Genomic DNA, 24655 nt, shown 5'->3' with positions numbered 1-24655 from the left:
GGTATATGACTATTACAATCTTAGAGCTTGAGATATATGACTATTACAATCTTAGAGCTTGAGGTATATGACTATTACAATCTTAGAGCTTGAGGTATATGACTATTACAATCTTAGAGCTTGAGGTATATGACTATTACAATCTTAGAGCTCGAGGGATATGACTATTACAATCTTACAGCTTGAGAAATAAGACTATTACAATCTTACAGCTGGAGGGATAAGACTATTACAATCTTAGAGCTTGAGGTATATGACTATTACAATCTTACAGCTGGAGGGATAAGACTATTACAATCTTACAGCTGGAGGGATAAGACTATTACAATCTTAGAGCTTGAGGTATATGACTATTACAATCTTACAGCTGGAGGGATAAGACTATTACAATCTTAGAGCTGGAGGGATATGACTATTACAATCTTAGAGCTTGAGGGATATGACTATTACAATCTTAGAGCTTGAGGGATATGACTATTACAATCTTAGAGCTTGAGGGATATGACTATTACAATCTTAGAGCTTGAGGGATATGACTATTACAATCTTACAGCTGGAGGGATAAGACTATTACAATTTTACAGCTGGAGGGATAAGACTATTACAATCTTAGAGCTTGAGGTATATGACTATTACAATCTTACAGCTGGAGGGATAAGACTATTACAATCTTACAGCTTGAGGTATATGACTATTACAATCTTACAGCTGGAGGGATAAGACTATTACAATCTTAGAGCTTGAGGTATATGACTATTACAATCTTAGAGCTGGAGGGATATGACTATTACAATCTTAGAGCTTGAGGGATATGACTATTACAATCTTAGAGCTTGAGGTATATGACTATTACAATCTTACAGCTGGAGGGATATGACTATTACAATCTTAAAGCTTGAGTGATATGACTATTACAATCTTAGAGCTTGAGGGATATGACTATTACAATCTTACAGCTGGAGGGATAAGACTATTACAATCTTAGAGCTTGAGGTATATGACTATTACAATCTTAGTGCTGGAGGTATATGACTATTACAATCTTAGAGCTTGAGGTATATGACTATTACAATCTTAGAGCTGGAGGTATATGACTATTACAATCTTAGAGCTCGAGGGATATGACTATTACAATCTTAGAGCTTGAGGGATATGACTATTACAATCTTAGAGCTTGAGGTATATGACTATTACAATCTTGCAGCTGGAGGGATATGACTATTACAATCTTAGAGCTTGAGGTATATGACTATTACAATCTTACAGCTGGAGGGATACGACTATTACAATCTTACAGCTGTAGGGATAAGACTATTACAATCTTACAGCTGGAGGGATACGAATATTAAAATCTTACAGCTGTAGGGATAAGACTATGACAATCTTACAGCTGGAGGGATAAGACTATTACAATCTTACAGCTGTAGGGATAAGACTATGACAATCTTACAGCTGGAGGGATAAGACTATTACAACAGCTCGCATAAGGAGTTAATATTATTATGCATATAATAACAAACCACAATTTTATTTATTTTAACCAGAGTATTTATTAACAAATTATGTTTCAATCATATTAGGTATAATTATCTTTAATAAAAATGTATTGAAATATATTCAAAACATCTTTCCTAGATACAATATATTATTAAGTACACTAGTAAATGAGATCTCGTTTACCTAATCGGTGAGATACTACGTCAGATAGAAACAATGCAATTGAAGTGTCAAATATAAATTGTGACGATCACTTGTAAGATAGGTAGAGGGAGAAAGTGCTTGAGACAGGCAGCTGGAGCGATAGATAGAGAGCGCTTGAGACAGATAGCTGAAGCGATAAGTAAAAAGTACTTGAGACAGGTAGCTGGAGCAATTAATAGAGAGCGCTTGAGACAGTTAGCTGGAGCGATTAGTAGAGAGCGCTTGAGACAGGTAGCTGGAGCGATTAGTAGAGAGCGCTTGAGACAGGTAGCTGGAGCGATTAGTAGAGAGCGCTTGAGACAGGTAGCTGGAGTGATTAGTAGAGAGCGCTTGAGACAGTTAGCTGGAGCGATTAGTAGAGAGCGCTTGAGACAGGTAGCTGGAGCGATTAGTAGAGAGCGCTTGAGACAGGTAGCTGGAGTGATAAGTAGAAAGTGCTTGAGACAGGTAGCTGGAGCGATAAGTAGAAAGTGCTTAAGACAGGTAGATGGAGTGATAAGTAGAAGGTGCTTGAGACAGGTAGCTGGAGCGATTAGTAGAGAGCGCTTGAGACAGGTAGCTGGAGTGATAAGTAGAAAGTGCTTGAGACAGGTAGCTGGAGTGATAAGTAGAAAGTGCTTGAGACAGGTAGCTGGAGCGATAAGTAGAAAGTGCTTGAGACAGTTAGCTGGAGCGATTAGTAGAGAGCGCTTGAGACAGGTAGCTGGAGCGATTAGTAGAGAGCGCTTGAGACAGGTAGCTGGAGTGATAAGTAGAAAGTGCTTGAGACAGGTAGCTGGAGCGATTAGTAGAGAGCGCTTGAGACAGGTAGCTGGAGCGATTAGTAGAGAGCGCTTGAGACAGGTAGCTGGAGTGATAAGTAGAAAGTGCTTGAGACAGGTAGCTGGAGCGATAAGTAGAAAGTGCTTAAGACAGGTAGATGGAGTGATAAGTAGAAGGTGCTTGAGACAGGTAGCTGGAGCGATTAGTAGAGAGCGCTTGAGACAGGTAGCTGGAGTGATAAGTAGAAAGTGCTTGAGACAGGTAGCTGGAGTGATAAGTAGAAAGTGCTTGAGACAGGTAGCTGGAGCGATAAGTAGAAAGTGCTTGAGACAGGTAGCTGGAGTGATAAGTAGAAAGTGCTTGAGACAGGTAGCTGGAGTGATAAGTAGAAAGTGCTTGAGACAGGTAACTGGAGCGATAAGTAGAAAGTGCTTGAGACAGGTAGCTGGATCGATTAGTAGAGAGCGCTTGAGACAGGTAGCTGGAGCGATTAGTAGAGAACGCTTAAGACAGATAGCTGAAGCGATAAGTAGATAGCTCTTAAGACAGGTAGCTGGAGCGATAAGTAGATGGCGCTTAAGACAGATAGCTGAAGCGATAAGTAGAAAGTGCTTGAGACAGGTAGCTGGAGCGATAAATAGAGAGCACTTAAGACAGATAGCTGAAGCGATAAGTAGAAAGTTCTTAAGACAGGTAGCTGGAGCGATAAATAGAGAGCGCTTAAGACAGGTAGCTGGAGCGATAAATAGAGAGCGCTTGAGGCAGGTAGCTGGAGAGATAAGTAGAGGCGCTTGAGACAGGTAGCTGGAGAGATAAGTAGAGGCGCTAGAGTCAGGTAGATGGAGAGTTGAAACACTAGTCTTAAAGAGATGGCTTGTTACTCATTTGCTTCTGAAGTAGTTTTTAACTTCCATCATTGCTGAAAATATCCAGCTAGCTCTTTTTTTTCTTTCAATATCCAACTATCAAAAGTCGGCAGTCGTACAAAGGGACGCAATTCAGATTGTATCTTACTATGACAGTGTTATCCTCTCTATGTATTTCAGTATTTTAAGCTGTGAAACACTATAATGTGTTTTAGATATCGAAACGCTTTACAACTGGAGTTTTATGACAATTTTTTTTTTCAATTCAACCATAAATCAAATTAAACGTATTGTCAAAAGTTGTTTTTCTTTACTAAACATTAAGTGAGACATTAAGTATTATCATAAAGGAATGGGTATTCACAGAATAGAGATGTCATTTAGAATAGTGTGTGGAAATATAATACAATGTACTATTAAAAATACGATAATTGAGATTTGATTCACCAATTGAAAAACATAAAATTTAGGTAAATAATTAGAAATACCAAAATAATCAACCCTCCACAATCGCTATACCGACAAAAAGCTAATGAGCATACATGAAAGTTTACTAAGGTTACATTTATAGAGATACGAATGCATTGACTTGATTAGCATAAATTACATACTGTAAATGAATGGCCTTAACAATTCCACTGGCACAAAAGTCTTAACTCTTTAAATAGAAAAACGTATACAATAATAAACTAGCTTCGAAATAATGCTAACAGAATATGGATGCAGGTCTAAATGTATGGTATGCATTTCAGCGAAAGAGGATCAAAGAGGATGATGGACCCCCGACCCCCTCCCCCAATATCGACACACATTGTCTGTTGATGGAACTCTATATGGTGGGATGACTTTTGCCCATGTATAGGGGACACTACTCTGGTAGCCAAGATGGCTGATTATAAGCTGTTCGTTACATTCTGAAAGTGTTGTCCTATATGTCATTTCACGTTTGTTTATGTTCAAGTATCAATCCTAACACTGTCATCTAGGCCTCTTACAACATGTAGCAACGCCCCTGTAATAATGCTGTGTGTACCGAGTCACATTGGTGTGACTGGCAACACTATTGCAGACTCCTTGGCCCACCAAGGGAGGACAAATACCACCCATAGCAAAGGTTGCGAGTCTTCATCATGCTCTGGCTAAAATTTAAAAAAAAACAGACATGGAAAAGGGGTTTGAGTGTAGGGACAAGTCCCAAAAAGCCCGTGGAGTCTGGGAGCGCATGAGGCGCCCTGACCGCATTTCCCCGTGGTGGAGGCTGTCCAGGCCTGAGCAAGCTATTATAGCACAGTGCAGGACAGGCCACTGTCCTGTTGGCTCATATTTCTCACAGCTATGGCCAAATTTCGATTCACGGTGCCCCCGCTGCTGGGAAGAGGAGGAAACCGTGCCTCATATTCTGTTTGACTGCCTCAGACTTGCGGATCTCCGTTTCGACAGAAAACCAAAGTTGGAAGCTGCTATCACGCTATCAAAACAAGTGTGCATGGGTTCGGTTCCTAACAGTATGCTGGGGCGCACCTTGTTGATGTCTAAGGGCTGAGCCGAAGGCTCTTCGAGACCTAAGTTTGAAAAAAAACAACCTGTTTGGACGCCAAACAGTAAAAAAAAAAAAAAACCTGTGTGAACACAATCTGTTTGGGAGAGACCCTAGACAATGCCCATGTAAAGCATTGCTGTTGACCGATGCATTTGGCCCCCAACGCGTGGGCTAGACACGGCCGAAGGCCGAGAATACACCGGGATCTTCTGCCATTTTTCTTCATTGTACCAAGCTAACTGTGCGGGACCCGCAATTTATGTAACGGTCCCTTTGAGGAACAGCGCATGGATGTGTGACAGGTTTGTGGGGACTTTTTTACAACCCCACCCGTGCAAGAGGCTGACTCTCGTCTACCCGTGGGCATCCCCACGGGAGTCTTGTGTTGCTACCCATTTAGCCTAACCACTTTCTCTAATGGTCGTTTCCACACGAGCGCCACAATGAGGCAGAGTAGCGTGCTCGCGCTGGGGCGCACCTAACATATTGGTGGTAGAGAAGAGTCACAAAAAATGTATTTATGGAAGATAACTCGCTTTTGGCTTAACATTAATAATTTTCTAAGTTGTCGCCCTGTAAACAGCTTTAAAACTCATTCACTTCAAGATAGAATAACACATTTTTTTATTAGAACAGCTATATATTAAATAATACTACACATTTCAACGGGATGAGAAGAAAATATCATTCCATCAGCGCCATAATTCATAATATTCATAATATATATAGCTAGTTTATAGGATAACAATGCTGGTCACTTAGAGATTATAACAATATGAAACAATGTAATATAAAATTATATAAAACTTCAGTATAGTACAGTATTATTCAATATTTACATATATCATGACCTTAAGTCTTTGAGCGAACTATGGCACACTTCAAAAATGTAATGAAAATGTAACAAAAATAATCTAGAAATGCAGCGGCCGATTTCATGCAATATATAATGCTAGTCGACCGGCGGCGTAGCATGCGCCGCGTTTAAAAATCTTTTGAGAACTCATACAAATCTCATGAAATATGTAGACAAAAATTGTCATTTTGGGGTGTCATTCAATATGGAAAAAGCGGCTAAAGCCAATCCTACGGGCGATTAATAAAAACGGCATTATGCATTAGCCGTAATTGTGTAATCTGGTGAAAGAAGCTTCTCGCGCCTCAAACTAATGAAGAATTATTTTAGTGCAACAATTCTCGTAGATAAATTGAAATATTTGTTAATTGTTGCTATTGAGCGTGATCTATGTAGGAAATAAAATTTTCATGATACACTGTATGACTTTGCTACACGCAAGGCTCGTAAAGTTCGTGGGATAACTCTATCCGCAGAAATAAAAGAGTGATCGTTCCTTTACGTCTTCTTCTCGTCCAACCTCTTGAGCGAAGAAGAGAATTATAACTATAGATTGTTTCCCGAAAAGCGTTCATGGACTTTGTATTAAGGGACATAGGTGGCCAAATCGTCTCTCTCGAGTTTGCTGGTGTGATCCAAAGTTTTTATGCAAATTATTGTTCACCTGAAAAAATTAATGAAAATGTAACAAAATAGTTAATAAAAGTTGCAGACGCTGCAGAGGTACCCATACGTGTAACCCGGGAGGCTTCCTGGGCTGTGACCTTGCTGATGAGATCCAAAAGGAACACTTGGCTTTACATTTGGCACCAACTCAGTAGCTGAAGCTGCCAGTGGGGGGGGGGGGTTCATAGTTGATACAACTAGCGCCTGAGGGCCTCAATCCTGTTTTCCCTCGAGATTATCTCCTAAAGCCATGGTACACAAGGCAGCCAGGGTTTGAGGTCTGTCTGTCTCTCTGTCCTAGATGAATGGCCTTACCAGGCTGACGAGCTCCATCTACCCGAAACTCCCGGTTTTGAGTCGCCCGGTATCCGCCTTCGTCCTTTCACCTGTTAATAAGAGCTATACCGCCAGGCTCACTATTTAAGCCATACGATGTACAGATTCTTGAAAAAGCTCAATTAGCCTCTTCATAAACAGTTTTGCGTAGTTGATCCGGAGATCTAGAGGTATGCACAATCTAATCTATGCACACGAATAGTGCTATTGACTTCTCTTTACCTTGCCAACTTGATTGCACTCTGGGTATGAGCATGTTTAGCCCGAGTCAGTATTTTTTTGTTATTTCGCATCAGGTCAAAGCACCTATACCTTTTTATTAGCTGTTTGTCATAGTATGTCTTGACCCAGAGGAACTCTGTCAGAATGCTGTTAGCCAGATAATTCTGTTAATCTTTCTTGGTCAATGTCCCTCTTTCAGGAAGAGGCTAATGTTTTGAATGTTTGATTTCATTTTACCAATTCATCATTTTTCCCTTTTGTCTTTGCTTTCATTAACTTCAAACGGTGTTTGAAACAATCTGCTTAAAGGTTTGCTTTCAGATTTCGTCGACTTTTATTGGGCTGTAACTGTAAGAGCTGAACGAAAAAAAAAGGAAGGGAAATGAAGTACAAATAAAAAAAAAATCAAACAATTTTAAAAAGGTTTACTAAGTTTACATTACCGACAGGCTGCTTGGTCCAGTGGTAAGCATTCCGATTAGACGTATCGATGGCTCCGGGTTCAAACCCTGCCATCATCCTTTAACCGTTCTGCTGGCTAGCTGGGCTAGAATGTGATAGTTTTCAAAGGACTTCATTCACCAAAGCGAATGATCACGTGATGTCCATGGATAATAAAACACCCAAACGTACGGTCACGTGATATCCTTGTTTGGTTCGAAGCTGCTAGTAAGTTGTATAGAAAAGATGTGGAAGCGCGTGACTGAAGGGGAGTTTGTTTTGCGACTGGTGAATGAGGTCGATTCTAAAGGAGCATTATCTATATACTTTCAATATCTTTGACAATGAGAAATGTCACATGACAGGCAACGCATTCTGCCATTATAAGCAATTTGATTTTTTAAATATTTCTTCTATTCTTCTATATTTCTTCTAATTCTATGAATTAAATTAAATAAATGTATTAGCCATAGACATTTATAAATATAGACTGTCCGATTAAAGAGTTTTATGAAACGAAAATATGTGACTTGCAATTTTGTGTACTTTATTATACAGCATTTATGAGCAGTATAAAAGTTAAGTGCTTTATAAACTTTCTTTTTAAATATACACAATGATACACACCTATATATATTGTAAATAAGGAGGCAGTGTAGTTTTGTTTAATCTCTAAGAATGAAGATCATGCAATTTTTCATAATTCGGAAATCCGAATACAAAAGATATACATGTTTTCACGTTACATGAAGGTACTTCCTTCGGCCAGTCTATATTTATTTATGTCTATGGTATTAGCTAAATTGTTAACCATTTAATATGTTAAAAAAATGTGCAGAGCATGAATCAATGTTACAATTATGTTAATTAAAAGTAGTTTTTACATTTCAGCCCAGCCTATAGATCTTCCTATCGGAAGTGACTGGACTAGGTCATTAGGATATCGAAACGACTCGCCAGCTATCCTACTCTTAGACTATGTGCCTCATTAAAGCCTCTGCCCATGATATTATTGTCAGGGTGGGATTTCAGATTGCAGCTCGTTGACTGCGGGGTAGACAGAGCCGGTCTTAAGCCACTGCAACCTATGCGGTCGCAGTGGGCCCCGCGCCTTCATAGGCCCCGCGTTAATTGTAAGTGTAAATTATTAAATTAAACCATTATAACTTATATATAATAACAGGGTTTCCACGGCCTCCTGATTTTAAGGAAATATCCTAAAAAGGCAAAATTTACGAAAAAGTCCTAAAATCTCCTGAAATTATTAAAATCTCATGAAAAATGGACAATATAGTAATTTTTTGGGGTGCCAATAAATAAAAACAGCATTGTAAGCTTTCATTTAATAAAAAATTTATTGCAAAGACGAAAGTATTTTCTAACTAAAATAATCTTAATTTTGACATGCTTATCCCTATCCAGACTAGGCCCCGCGCAATCCGTTTCGCATAGGGCCCCGCAAATGCTAGGACCAGCCCTGGGGGTAGACATGTTCCTCGAACTCCCAGGTTCCCCACCTCGACAGTTTAAACCCAAGCAAATAATATCCGCATCGAAGCCGTGACTGGCCAACACTGAATACAGGGTTTTTCAATGTAACATGTAGTGAATACCAACAGTTGTTCAACGTGAACACTATTACTGACGATGTATGTTTGTGCTTGTTAGTTAACAACAAGGTTGTACGTTTAACAATTTAATGAATGTATTAAATATGGTGACATGAGTGATGAATAAAGGTCAATAGTATTTACAAAAGAAACACAAGGTATACATATTAGGCAACGAAATATATCACACCTTTAACTCTGTGCCCATAATTCAATCACGACACAGCCTACACCCAATGCCATAGGTGCACGGGTCATACTAAACACCACTGTGAATCAGGAATGAGTACGACAGAGTCCCAAGCCTGCGTCCCCACATAATAAAAATAAACATTCCTTGAGATCACCATTCCCAAGATTCATAGGACCAACGAATTTCAAGCTACGACATTCAGAAAGCAGTGAAATAAAGTAGCTTTCCCAATACTGGGCAAGAAAACACCAAAGAACGCAAAACGTAATGACAACAAGGCGCACCCTTAGGAACAGAAACTCACGAAACCTTATTGGTGCTCAAAAGAGATTAGCAAGCAAGATGCGCACGACAATTATCACTACACGAGCTAAACGTACCTCTTAGTTCGTATTGGTAATGTACAGCCGATCTGGGCCACACGGACCTTCCTCTTGGTGAACCCGATCATTCAGTCTAATATGAATTCTAAAAATCCTATCTACATATCCCCTGCCTTGTAGATCTAGGTGTAAATGCTGCCGCTGTGGAGAGCTGGCTTGCGCTGAAGAAAAAAAAATTTTTTTTTCAAAACTTGTATCAAACTTACTCTGTCTGTCTGTCTGTCTGTCTTTCTCCGGGTCGGATTTAAGTAAACGGAGGCTACGGGACAGGATTTTTGTGGAGGCACAGGCGCCTACGCTTTTTCGAAAGTTTTAATAAAAAAAGCACTTAATAACAGTAATATTTAAAAGCATGTCAGATTTTAGAAGAAATAAATAGAGTATATATTATTTTTCTTCTTTTAAAAAAAATTTTAATATGCATATTTTGGTTTAAATGAATGTATAGTTTTTCTATGGAGGGGGAGGGGGGTTACGAACTGGCGTAAATCCGGATCTTCTTTTGTTGCATTACAAGCACGCTACAAGTGGACACGTCTTACCACGACATTGATGCCAACTGTAAGATTTAAAGATTTAAAAAAATGTATTTTTAAAAAATTCGTAAAGTTGCTGACCCGTTAAATTATGGATTTATTTTAGCTATTGCTTGGGCCCCCTTTCTTATTTTGTAGGCATCGTAAAGGACAATCATAAGATTATCATATTAGTTAATTAAGTTGTGGTTATTAATTAATATTGTTTAACACCAAAACGCCGAAATAAATTTTACAGTATTGAGTGAAATGGTTGTACATGTGGACTTCTTCCTCTTATATACACTTCTAATGATTGCTAAGCATTATCTCAAAAGACAAGGTGACTATTTTTAGTATTTTGTTTGTTTAAGTTCTAACGGTCTCTAGAGCCAGATGCAGACTTAACCCCGCTCTAGGTATTTTGTGTTCTAGAGATGTGTATATTAAAGCAAACACTGAAACCGTAGACTGCTAGGACTGTTAGTAGACGCAAAGTCAAGAAGCATTGTGATGAAAGATATTCATAGGTCTCGTTTCTGGCCATTTTTTTTTTTGTTCCGAGTTTCAGAAGTGAGACAGCAAGAAAGAGAAGTATAGGGTTGCACTAAAATGGAACTCTGTTCTTGTTTAAAAAATGTTTTCTTTGACATGTTTCGGATGTTCCTTCAGAGTTAAGAATAATTTACTTCCTAGTCCAAACCTCTCCCGCAGCAGGACGACGGGAGATGGGAGAGGGCAGGGTTTGAACCCGGGACCATCGATAAATCTGAACGACAGTCCAGTGCGCAAACCGCACGACCAGGCAGCTTTATAACACGTGACTTTCATAATAGAAGTTAAAATAAAACAAAAAAACAACTACGTTTTAAGTTGTCAAAAAGTGATGGAAACTAGCAATAAAATACCTTGATTGTCGAAAGTTGGCGTAGTGTCACGATGGCCTGAAGCTTGGGGAATTAAATCATCATCTTGTCTATTTAAAAATGAAGTTGGCAATGTGTTAACTGGAATGTTTGATAATATGAGAGGTGCATTTTGAATTGTCATGTTTTGAACTGAGTCCGTTTCTTGTCTGATAACGGTAGCCCTTGCCTCTCTTTGCTGAATCGGTCTTGAGTCCATCGCCAATCTTAAGTCATGACTATATGGACAATCGCTTGAATGTGACCACTGGACTTGGGATATATCATCAACAGTTGATAGCCCTGGGAGGGTCGTGTAGCAAGCATGACACATTACTGACTCGTCATCTATAACTCCAGAACCATCGTCAATGTAAAAGTAACCAAGGTTTGCTAGTAGTACTGGTGAGACATGGTAAAGGCTAGGCCAAGGTCGAAAGCTAGCGACTCGATGTAGTTGTATGTTATAATTATACCAAGTTGGAGGAACATCTTTATTGCCTCCCTTCTGAGTTGCTTCGATTGAATGTACAACCAACAATCCAGTTAGAAGCGGTATTACAAGACTTTTGTTCATCTGCAATACAAATGAAAATGTTTGTATGCTTATTAGATCTATATACTTTTTATTCATAACGCATGAGAACTAAAATATAACGGTAAACTTGTCATACAAGTAATAAAAAGTCGATGCTTCCCCACTGATCTAGAGATTACACATATATTTTGGGAGGGGTGGGGCTATAAATTAGGAAATTATACAAATCTGACTTAAATAATTAACACGCTGATAATTATGAACGTATTTTTCTTTTCTTGGAATGGCCAACAATTCGTGTGCTTATTTCCTAGATTTCTGAAATGGTTAAAAATGTTACTGACGGAACAGTAGCAGGACGTCAGGGTGACCCCGTTTCAGCGCTAAATATAGACATATACAACTAGCGTTTAAGTAGACGGCGCACTGTGCTGTGGTTATCACAGTAACCAGGATAAGTTGAGCCAACAACTACTATCTCGTTTGTATCTCACACTAGCTTCTAATAAAATACATAATTTCAGATTTAACGCCTTTGTAAGTTAGTGTACTTGTGTTTTGATGTCCGAGTACTCCGTTTAGATCAGGGGCGTAGCTAGGAATTTTCCATCGTTTGGGGGTCCCGGGGGGCTTGACGTCTTTGGGAGCCCCTGCATTTTGCGTAATATTTAATTTTTAATGTAAAAAAAAATCATTTGGGGGCTCTCACTCAAGTGGGGGCCGGGAGGATTTTCAAATTGTCCTCCCTCCTCCCCCACCCTAGCTACGCAACTCGTTTAGATGTTGGATTATGACCATTTTCCGCATGTAGGCCTACACAACTATATAAAACTCAGGTTCTGTACTTTACTTTGACACATAATTTGATCAATTAGGATACTCCTCCCTCCTTATTTTGACTGACAAAAATGGTAGATTTTAATTGCCCTTATCTACTGTTTATTGATACCACTGTCTCACGTACCACTGTCTCATAATTTAAGAAAAAAAACTGAAATGGAAAAACAAAGAACATATATAGGGAACCTAGTCTTGGAGATTATGCGTTTATGGAAGTTATCTAGAATAGTAATATACCCCATTGTTATATCAATGGAGGGGATAATGCCAACTGACCTAACCCTTCAAGGCCCATTCACATTACTAAGAAGATTCTCGTTGCCTGTCAGAGGGCGGTACTGCTGCAGACCTGCCACACCACCACAAAATTCCCCTCAGCGGACACTGATAAAGGGACTACCAATGAATTTTGTTTCCCTTTAACGAAACTTGACCCTGGCAAAGTCAGAGAAATGACTACTCGTTTATTTCTAACATAATAATAATATTTATTATCCATAAGGACATTTGTCTTACATTACATTAAACAAAACATTAAACTCTTATCTATAGACTTTTGTTTCTTTCATTTCTCACTATGTGAATTCATATCAAGAGCTTGCTTGATCCAGCACATGTGGATTATAGATCTAAGACCTTTTTAATTTAGACTTTAGAGGATAATAATAATCATGGCTATGTCTTCGCAAACCCAGTTGCGACCTGCATATTTTTCCACATCTCGTGCAGACAACGCGAAAACAATCGTCATTGGTCTCTGACAAAGCCGTTGTCCCCAAGCGGTCCCCTTAAGTTTTCTTTCCGTCTTCTGCGCCTGTGTCTGTGTTTTAGACGATATCGTAACAAGAAAATAATTTAAAAAAAAAAAAAGCAACGTCCGCCTTGGTCAACTAATAAGAGACAGCTGAGACAAAAAATACTAGTTACCGCCAAAGTTGTTCATGTTTGAATAGTGTCAACAATCAACAATAAAAATTCTTACTTTACAAGGCTTGTATTTATTCTCCCTTAAACTGAACACAGCTATGAGAACACAGCTATGAGAACACAGCTTTGAGAAACAAAGCATAGAATGGAAAACACCCTTATTCTCACTTGCTGACGCGTTGAATCACTGGTAATGCATAGTGATAACAAGCGGAAATCCGCAGCTCTATATTCAGTATTTCAAGTGCTTTGATTGGTCGAAAAATTGAGCTGCTAGCTCTAGTACAGTACGGTTCTCAACCTTTAATCAAGTCGCCCCACCCCTAGTCTTTAATGCCGAATGCAATCATTACCAGATATTATAAAAAAGGAGCGAGGATTAATCTTTTATCAAAAAATGTTTGTTTGTTTTACATGTTTCGAATGTTCCTTCAGAGTTGAAGACGGTTTACTTCCTAGTCCAAACCTCCCGCAGGACGACGGGGGATGGGAGCGGGCAGGATTTGAACCCTCGACCATCGATAAATCCGAACGACAGTCCAGCGCGCAAACCTCACGACCAGGCAGCCATATCTTGGTCCCACTACCACGCCTCCCCTTTCCAGACAAAAACATGACGTTTTAAAACAGAAAAGTTCAAATACTGCAACAGAGTTATGTAATTACACATGAGATGAGTTCTGAAACAGAAAAGTTCAAATACTGCGACAGAGTTATGTAATTACACATGAGATGAGTTTTAAAACAGAAAAGTTCAAATACTGCGACAGAGTTATGTAATTACACATGAGATGAGTTCTAAAACAGAAAAGTTCAAATACTGCAACAGAGTTATGTAATTACACATGAGATGAGTTCTAAAACAGAAAAGTTCAAATACTGCGACAGAGTTATGTAATTACACATGAGATGAGTTCTAAAACAGAAGAGTCAAATACTGCGACAGAGTTATGTAATTACACATGAGATGAGTTCTAAAACAGAAAAGTTCAAATACTGCGACAGAGTTATGTAATTACACATGAGATGAGTTCTGAAACAGAAAAGTTCAAATACTGCGACAGAGTTATGTAATTACACATGAGATGAGTTCTGAAACAGAAAAGTTCAAATACTGCGGCAGAGTTATGTAATTACACATGAGATGAGTTCTAAAACAGAAAAGTTCAAATACTGCGACAGAGTTATGTAATTACACATGAGATGAGTTCTAAAACAGAAGAGTTCAAATACTGCGACAGAGTTATGTAATTACACATGAGATGAGTTCTGAAACAGAAAAGTTCAAATACTGCGGCAGAGTTATGTAATTACACATGAGATGAGTTCTAAAACAGAAAAGTTCAAATACTGCGACAGAGTTATGTAATTACACATGAGATGAGTTCTGAAACAGAAAAGTTCAAATACTGCGGCAGAGTTATGTAATTACACATGAGATGAGTTCTGAAACAGAAAAGTTCAAATACTGCGACAGAGTTATGTAATTACACATGAGATGAGTTCTGAAACAGAAAAGTTCAAATACTGCGGCAGAGTTATGTAATTACACATGAGATGAGTTCTAAAACAGAAAAGTTCAAATACTGCGACAGAGTTATGTAATTACACATGAGATGAGTTCTAAAACAGAAGAGTCAAATACTGCGACAGAGTTATGTAATTACACATGAGATGAGTTCTGAAACAGAAAAGTTCAAATACTGCGGCAGAGTTATGTAATTACACATGAGATGAGTTCTGAAACAGAAAAGTTCAAATACTGCGACAGAGTTATGTAATTACACATGAGATGAGTTCTGAAACAGAAAAGTTCAAATACTGCGGCAGAGTTATGTAATTACACATGAGATGAGTTCTAAAACAGAAAAGTTCAAATACTGCGACAGAGTTATGTAATTACACATGAGATGAGTTCTAAAACAGAAGAGTCAAATACTGCGACAGAGTTATGTAATTACACATGAGATGAGTTCTGAAACAGAAAAGTTCAAATACTGCGACAGAGTTATGTAATTACACATGAGATGAGTTCTGAAACAGAAAAGTTCAAATACTGCGGCAGAGTTATGTAATTACACATGAGATGAGTTCTAAAACAGAAAAGTTCAAATACTGCGACAGAGTTATGTAATTACACATGAGATGAGTTCTGAAACAGAAAAGTTCAAATACTGCGGCAGAGTTATGTAATTACACATGAGATGAGTTCTGAAACAGAAAAGTTCAAATACTGCGACAGAGTTATGTAATTACACATGAGATGAGTTCTGAAACAGAAAAGTTCAAATACTGCGGCAGAGTTATGTAATTACACATGAGATGAGTTCTAAAACAGAAAAGTTCAAATACTGCGACAGAGTTATGTAATTACACATGAGATGAGTTCTAAAACAGAAGAGTCAAATACTGCGACAGAGTTATGTAATTACACATGAGATGAGTTCTAAAACAGAAAAGTTCAAATACTGCGACAGAGTTATGTAATTACACATGAGATGAGTTCTGAAACAGAAAAGTTCAAATACTGCGGCAGAGTTATGTAATTACACATGAGATGAGTTCTAAAACAGAAAAGTTCAAATACTGCGACAGAGTTATGTAATTACACATGAGATGAGTTCTAAAACAGAAGAGTCAAATACTGCGACAGAGTTATGTAATTACACATGAGATGAGTTCTGAAACAGAAAAGTTCAAATACTGCGACAGAGTTATGTAATTACACATGAGATGAGTTCTAAAACAGAAAAGTTCAAATACTGCGACAGAGTTATGTAATTACACATGAGATGAGTTCTGAAACAGAAAAGTTCAAATACTGCGGCAGAGTTATGTAATTACACATGAGATGAGTTCTGAAACAGAAAAGTTCAAATACTGCGACAGAGTTATGTAATTACACATGAGATGAGTTCTGAAACAGAAAAGTTCAAATACTGCGGCAGAGTTATGTAATTACACATGAGATGAGTTCTAAAACAGAAAAGTTCAAATACTGCGACAGAGTTATGTAATTACACATGAGATGAGTTCTAAAACAGAAGAGTCAAATACTGCGACAGAGTTATGTAATTACACATGAGATGAGTTCTAAAACAGAAAAGTTCAAATACTGCGACAGAGTTATGTAATTACACATGAGATGAGTTCTGAAACAGAAAAGTTCAAATACTGCGGCAGAGTTATGTAATTACACATGAGATGAGTTCTAAAACAGAAAAGTTCAAATACTGCGACAGAGTTATGTAATTACACATGAGATGAGTTCTAAAACAGAAGAGTCAAATACTGCGACAGAGTTATGTAATTACACATGAGATGAGTTCTGAAACAGAAAAGTTCAAATACTGCGACAGAGTTATGTAATTACACATGAGATGAGTTCTAAAACAGAAAAGTTCAAATACTGCGACAGAGTTATGTAATTACACATGAGATGAGTTCTGAAACAGAAAAGTTCAAATACTGCGACAGAGTTATGTAATTACACATGAGATGAGTTCTAAAACAGAAGAGTCAAATACTGCGACAGAGTTATGTAATTACACATGAGATGAGTTCTAAAACAGAAGAGTCAAATACTGCGACAGAGTTATGTAATTACACATGAGATGAGTTCTAAAACAGAAGAGTCAAATACTGCGACAGAGTTATGTAATTACACATGAGATGAGTTCTAAAACAGAAGAGTCAAATACTGCGACAGAGTTATGTAATTACACATGAGATGAGTTCTAAAACAGAAGAGTCAAATACTGCGACAGAGTTATGTAATTACACATGAGATGAGTTCTAAAACAGAAGAGTCAAATACTGCGACAGAGTTATGTAATTACACATGAGATGAGTTCTAAAACAGAAGAGTCAAATACTGCGACAGAGTTATGTAATTACACATGAGATGAGTTCTAAAACAGAAGAGTCGAATACTGCGACAGAGTTATGTAATTACACATGAGATGAGTTCTGAACCCAAATGTTATTTTTCTAGTCACCTTTTTCCAACCTTTAATCATACTATTTTTTTCTTTTTTTTATAAATAAATTTGGGACTATAACTTTCAATATATACTTGAATCCTAAAAATGCAAAGAAGAAATTAGAGTTGAATCTAATTACCCCACTTAATTTCTCCTCCCTATTCCGAAATTTTTTGGTTAGAGCTTTGAATTAGAGTTCTGTAACAAAACAAAGTTACAAACATGCCTAGTGAACAAAATGTATCACTTACAAATTAGCTTTTTAAAAATATTATTTTTCGAAGAATTTTTTCTTTCGGCGGCGATCCAGAACTTTGGAGTTTTCTGCAGTGAAGAATGCAAGAAAACTCTTAACAATCGATTGTATTTGAAATGTAGTAAGGGCCAGTAAACGTCCACAAAAAAGCTAAAAAGATTCTAGAAATAAAAAATCACCCTTTGGGTCAGGATTTTGTGATTATACCATCACAATAGAGATACAAGACATCGTTAGCAAAGACAAACAGACACAAACACTCTTTTGTTCCCCTGGCAATCAAATCATTAAATAGAAACAATCTGATATAAAATTTTCACATGTAAATTATGAGACTGGTGTGAATGTACATTTTGTTTTTTTATAATTACAATGTTTTGTTTGGTGTAATGCATAAATTTTAAGACAAATTTCCTTACGGACAATAAAGATTATTATTATTATTATAAAGATTATTATTATTATGTTATAAAAGAACGAGTATTTATTCTCTGGCGAAGCCAGGGTCGAGTTTCGTTAAAGGGAAACAAAATTCATCGTAGTCACCCTGGAATATACCCCTTCTTATGTGCACAGAACCTAGTTAATGTTCCAATTATCCATACAGACTTTCAATAGTTGTATTATCCTTGGATTGATTCTATGAATTGTCAGGGTTTTCAACAGCCAATCATGCGGAACTGAATCGATTATTATTATTATTATTATTATTATTATTATTAAATGGTACTTTTTTTTTAATTGGATGACTAACGAGCTGTTGACGTCAGGAGAATGCGAATGCGTTTTCCTCAGTGAAGAATGCACGAAAACGCTTTTGGCGTTGCCCACTGAGGAAGCTTACAGCGCTCCCCCCAGACCCCCTAGCTGTCAACAGAAAGGCCTCAATATGGCTATTTTTTGTTGTTTGTTTTTTTTTTCGCCGAAGGTTGAGAAGCACTGCTTTAGGTTTAGGGCTTACTAGGGCGTTAGGGTTTGGGGAAAAAATTCGTCCCTCCACTCCAAAGTTTTAGATCCGCTAGTGGGACCAGTTGATGGGGGAAGGGGGGGGGGATTATCTGCAAGACGGTTTCCGTGCTGGTTTTTCAAAAGCAGTTTGAAAAAAAAATAATTTATTTATCTAATATATAAAGCAGAAAGTAAGGCGTATGTATGTATGTATGGATGAATGGATGTCCCGCATAGAAATCAATACCGTTAAACCCGTTTACACAATATTTTATATTTGATGTAAATGTTTGTAAAATGTTTTACATGTTTCGGATGTTCCTTCAGAGTTGAAGATAATTACTTCCTAGTCCAAACCTCCCGCAGGACGACGGGGGATGGGAGCGGGCAGGGTTTGAACCCGAGACCATCGATAAATCTGAACGACAGTCCAGCGTGCAAACCGCACGACCAGGCAGCCAAATATATGTATATAGTAAGCTTCGGGCAGGAGGGTCTCGTTAGCCATGGCTGGCTACCCACCTAGGAGAAGGAAAACTCTGAACTCAAACCTCTGTTGCCTTGCAGCTATACCCAATCATGAAAAAAACATGAAAACAATAAAGAATATATTCACATCAATAGAACAGACACAAACATAGAGTTCATTGAGTGACTACACACGGAAGTCTCGTGTTTCAGTGCTGTATTGTGGTACTTTGTATATTATATTGTATTGTATGTATTATAATGCGTTTTTTAAAAAATACATTCCATTACGTAAAGTGGTGGGCGTCAAATGAAAATCGAAAACAATCTAGCCAATGGACACAAATGCCTCCCTCCTCTAAAAATATACCTCCTCATATCATAGCACCCTCACAGCTCCTGTAATTTACCTCCCTCCTTTCTTGACCCCATTTCTATGAGTAGCTTAAAAGCTCCGTCTGGCGCGTCATTCCGAGACCATCGACTCTGACCTGCAACGTCACAACCTGTGGGCAGTTTAGAGCAATAGCTCTTTGCCACGTCGTACAGACTGGTCGAGGCCTTCTATAACGATTGCTATTTGTTCACTTGACTTTTTTCTCCACCTTCCCTCTTCCCCCCCCCCCATTCAGCATCTCTCCAATCTAGTCGCCCCAGCTGCCTCGGCGTTCCAGTACCACCTCATCGTGGTCGCCGGGTGAACACTCCGCTCTATGGGAGCGGCCAAGGGTACTGGTCGCTTGCCGCTGATGAATGAGCAGCCGGCAAGTGTAAAAGGAACTCAAAGGGGTTATGTCCAGCCCCCCCCCCTTTCCTGTAGGGCCCCGGGGCAACGGTGAGTAAGAGACCCACGGGTTCTCCGAAAAGCGGATAGCGCTGGACACCAACTCGAGGGTTGGTCGGGTTCTCCTGGGACTCGGCTGATTCGCGGGTCTCCCATTGGGCAAAGACTGGACTGACTGGCGCGGCCTTAGCGGGCTGCGTCGGGCGGACTGGTCGGCGTCCACGAGCTAGGCTCTATCTAGCCCGTCCCCTGTGAGGTAGTAGAGGAACGCGCTTCCCAATAAGCAGTTTCGATACTGGGGATATCGAGCAATCCTTACACAACCACTCCTCCTGTAAGCGAGCTCTCAGTGCCCCAGCTGCAAAGGTAGCGTCCCTTTATCCGCTCATCTAACGACCCATTAGCCACAAATCTAGCGATTCATTCCCTCCCTTCTCCAGCCTCCGGGAATTCCTCCACTTTGCACTCGGTGAACCAGGATACTGACTGAATACCTCTCACTGACCGAATTGTTCAGCCCAAGAGGAAATGCGTTTTATGAGACAATACGAACAAACATGAAATAAAGAGGCAAAGGAAGAGACGATGCTTTGCTAGTGAAAAGGGGGGGGGGGGGTGGATGTTATCTTTCTTACCTCAATTGCTCCTTTTTAGACGCATTTTCCTTGACTTAATTAAAAAAAAAAACACCAAAAAAACAAAGCAAAATATTTTTTTTTAACTTAAAAAAAAACCACAAAAGTTTATATTAATGCTTTTAGAGGTCAGGTCTATCATCCTTTCACTTGTATGGACCAGTTGGAAAGGGGGAGAAAAAACGGGTTATCTGGTGGTCGCTTTTTAAATGTATTTTAAATAATAAAAAAGGGAACGGCCTGAATTCGAACTTGTGGGGCGGGGTAAAGCCTTCTCAGGATTCTTACCCCAACGCGGTAACCACTCTGCTAGCGAAGAGTCTATGAACTTGAAAGATTGTATAGTTATCTATGATTTCTAGTTCATGTTTGTTGTTCACTAATCCTAAAACGACAGCCTAATATAAAAAGAACTAATTCGGCTGATACCACCACTTACGTCAAGTACTATTTCTTTCCATTGTTTGAGATACCAACATTTTTTTTATTATTATTATTGATTCTTGTGTTGTCATGTAAAATAAATAAGTGTGCGAAATTTCAGCTTAATCCGAGATTGCGTATAGGAGAAATAATGTGTAAAAAACTTTTACCAGACAGACAGAGTGAGTTGATAAAAGCTTTGTAAATAAAAAAAAAAGAGAGCTTGAAGGAAATAGAGAGAAAGAATGAAAGGCAGAGAAAAAAAAGAGAAGTTATTTCAACCGATTACATTTAAGGGCATCTTCAATAAATCTAAGGTATTTCTTTCATCATTACAAATATTAAAATTCAAGAAAATAATAATTAATCTAAAAATATTGAGTCAATATAGTATCTTAAAACTACTAAATGATAACATTCAAGAATAGTAGGCCTTTATTAATTTATTACATATTTCTATTTACTATACAATGTTAAGCTAACAAGATCCTCGAAATAAAGAATCACCCTTTGTGTCAGGATTTAGTGATTTTACCATCACAAAAGAGATACAAGACACCGATAGCAAAGACAGACAGACACAAACACTCTTTTGTTCCCCTGGCAATCAAATCATTAAATAAGAACAATCTGGTATAAACTTTGTCACATGTAAATTATGAGTGAGTTTGGTGTGAATGTACACTTTGGTTTCTTATAGTTATAATGTTTTTTGTTTGGTGTAATGCACAAATTGTAAGACAAATTTCCATACGTACAATAAAGATTATTGTTATTATTATTATTATTAGGTACTCACATTTCTTATAGGCTACATCAAACGTATCAATGATTTCCTTATTGCTTATTAAACTATTATGGACTAAAAAAATTATGCTTATTGTGTATAATTTTTTAAATATCCGATTTTCGTCTAACAAAAAAAACCAAACTTAGGATTTTCTTTTTATTATAATCTCTACATTACGTGGTGTTATAAATATCACTTATTTCTGGCGCTTAGATAATATCTGTGTTGTTATGAGACATGATTGTACAGGGTAAGACAAGAATAGGGACAAGGTGAAGGACGTTGATTAGCATGACGTGCCCACGAAGATCTCGCGTGACAGGAAAACTCAAGCGTACTCGAATCAGTTCCGTGACACCATTGACTCATGCAGACACACACACATACACTCGACATGTGTTGAAAACAAAACACGAATATAACACGGTCAGAATTTTTAAAAATTAAAAAAATGCTGCTTTGAATGATCCTGGGTTCGAATCCTGGTGAAGACTGGAATTTTTTTTATTTCAGGATCTTTGGGCGCTTCTGCGTCCACCCAGTTCTAGTGGCTACCTGACATTAGTTGGGGAACAATAAAGGCGGTTTGTCGTTGCGCTGGCCACATGACACCCTCGTAAACCGTAGGCCAAAGAAACAGATGACTTTTTACATCATTTGCACTATCGACCACGAGGTCTGAAAGGGGAACTTTACTTTAAATGATCTAGCGGCTTTGTCGGTGTGGTCTTCATTTCAGATTGTATTCACGATAGTAGGGTTCGAACCCTGGCTTCTGTCATCCTAACCTGAGAAACTTTACTGCAAGAGCTTTGGCCTACGTTTCGGCTAAGATGGCTGACTGGTCACGTGGTCTGCACTTCAGACTGTCGTCACTCTGGCAACAATTTTTTTTTTCTGTCCTGTAGGACGTTTGGACTAGGTCGTAATTATCTTCATTGTCTGAAGGGACGTCTTAAACTTATAAGATACTAAAGACCTATCGACGTTCTTTCGTAAACCTAAAATTACCGTTGTTATATATATATATATATATATATATATATATATATATATATATATATATATATATATATATATAATGCCTATGTATTGCTGCTCAGTGTATATCGTTAGGCCTTGTATTATGCAGCTAAGTCAAACGGATATAACACTCAATAACATAGGCGATCTTCAAGAATACAGGTGAAAGTCCTACAATATAAGTTAGTCGACGCTGACAGCGAATGTCGAACAAGACGTTTACTAATAACGAAGGGAACCGTCAAATGTCGTCAGACTAAATCTCTTCGTCCATAGAAAAAAATCTCTCTCTCTCAAGCCGTCAAGAATAGTCTGTTTACATCGGTTGATATTTCGCTATTCTTTTTCAAAGCCTTGTCTAGTTTTTACTTGACGCGTCGTTGTCTCTTAAGTCAAAACTTCCCCTATTTACGAAACAAATAACTAATTCCTAATCGTGGTATAACAATATTTAGTCAGACTTTTATAATAACTTAGCCCCAGTACAGTTACCTCTCAATCAGAGTTGTGATCAATGAAAGTATCTTCCGTGTCAGTTAGTTACATGTATATCTATCATTATTTAGATTCATGTCAGTTAGTTACATGTATATCTATCATTATTTAGATTCGTGTCAGTTAGTTACATGTATATCTATCATTATTTAGATTCGTGTCAGTTAGTTACATGTATATCTATCATTATTTAGATTCGTGTCAGTTAGTTACATGTATATCTATCATTATTTAGATTCGTGTCAGTTAGTTACATGTATATCTATCATTATTTAGATTCGTGTCAGTTAGTTACATGTATATCTATCATTATTTAGATTCGTGTCAGTTAGTTACATGTATATCTATCATTATTTAGATTCGTGTCAGTTAGTTACATGTATATCTATCATTATTTAGATTCGCCTTTTTATAAGATCCTCTGTTGTTGTTTTTTTAATTCAATTATTTCTTTTTTTTTTTGTCTTTGCGTTATAATTCTTTACACACTTGGCTGTATGTTTGCTTATTTTTGTATCCTTATTAATTACAGATGTTCCATTAAAAAATAAAAGTAGATTTTTACGTAAAACGCCTATGAGGTTGTGACTGTGCGTCGCGTGAGGTTTGCGGGACATGTCTTCCGACAGAATGAATTACGCATACCAACAGTTTCGATGACATGGAGGTCAACACGAGGAGAGCGCAAACAGGGACGTCCTTCTATAACTTGGCGTCACACTTTCATGGAGGACCTCAGAGCAGTGGACACCAGGTGGGATGAGGCTTCAGACGTTGCCAATGAGAGATCTCTTATGCCGCCCAATGCTCCGAAGGCTATGTATATGTAAATCTAGTTGTGCATGTTGAATTGAGACTTAAACGCTAAATCTATTAAGTCAGCGGTTATCAACATTTTAAATTCCGCGACCCCCCTAATACAATCTCCACTAGGCAGCGATCCCAATCTGTTAAAAGGACGTATCGGGGTGTAGCGATCGTTTCATAATTTGTTTGTTACTAATTTTATCTGAATAATTTCCCTTTCTTTTACTATTACAAATGAAAATGTATGTCAACTAGGGTTCAATATGCTTTTTTTATAACACGTTTGAAAAAAAAAAACGCAATTTTCCGATGGTTTTAGGCGACCCCTGGCAATGGGTCGTTCGCCCTCCAAAGGGGTCGCGACCCACAGGTTGAGAACCACTGTAGTGAGTCCGTGGTTTTCCTGGCTGATTCAGGCAACCCGGTCCATATTCTGGTGGCACTTGAGAAGAAAGAGTACTCATACGAGCTCGTCCGAACTACTCCTAAACATATGAAATAAGTAAGTGTGACATCCTTCTCTCTCGGCTTCTTCCGAAATCTGCCAAATATAAAATAAAACAAAAAAATAAGAAGAACACAATATAACATAAAAACATTGCTATTTATACGTGAAACAAATATTACATTTAGGTTCATGAAGATAACTATTTCATTTTTTTTTGTTTTATTCGAAAGGGACGTAATCGTATTTTTTGTATATACCACAAGTCTCAACACCGTCTGTGAGGACATGTCTCTG

The 24655-nt window shown here is 38.0% G+C and overlaps 1 long non-coding RNA gene across 4 annotated transcripts; it reads right to left on the bottom strand.

Annotated features, from left to right (window-relative positions):
• Positions 1-3950: 3950 nt before the first annotated feature.
• LOC106058778 (uncharacterized) lies at positions 3951-24621 on the bottom strand. Of its 4 annotated transcripts, XR_008777498.1 has the most exons (5): positions 24541-24621; positions 21598-24454; positions 11000-11573; positions 9574-9737; positions 3951-7306 (listed from the first exon to the last, which is right to left on the bottom strand). It is a non-coding gene; the product is annotated as an uncharacterized LOC106058778 (long non-coding RNA). The 4 variants fall into 4 exon arrangements; XR_001216100.2 differs by lacking the exons at positions 21598-24454; positions 24541-24621 and adding an exon at positions 12651-21591; XR_008777497.1 differs by lacking the exons at positions 21598-24454; positions 24541-24621 and adding an exon at positions 13357-21591.
• Between the last annotated feature and the right edge of the window lie 34 nt (positions 24622-24655).

The sequence above is a fragment of the Biomphalaria glabrata genome, chromosome 4 (assembly GCF_947242115.1).
Source record: "Biomphalaria glabrata chromosome 4, xgBioGlab47.1, whole genome shotgun sequence".
Lineage (NCBI taxonomy): Eukaryota > Metazoa > Mollusca > Gastropoda > Planorbidae > Biomphalaria > Biomphalaria glabrata.
The sequence above is the reverse complement of the archived record's forward strand: the minus strand, read 5'-3'. Positions and strand labels throughout refer to the sequence as shown.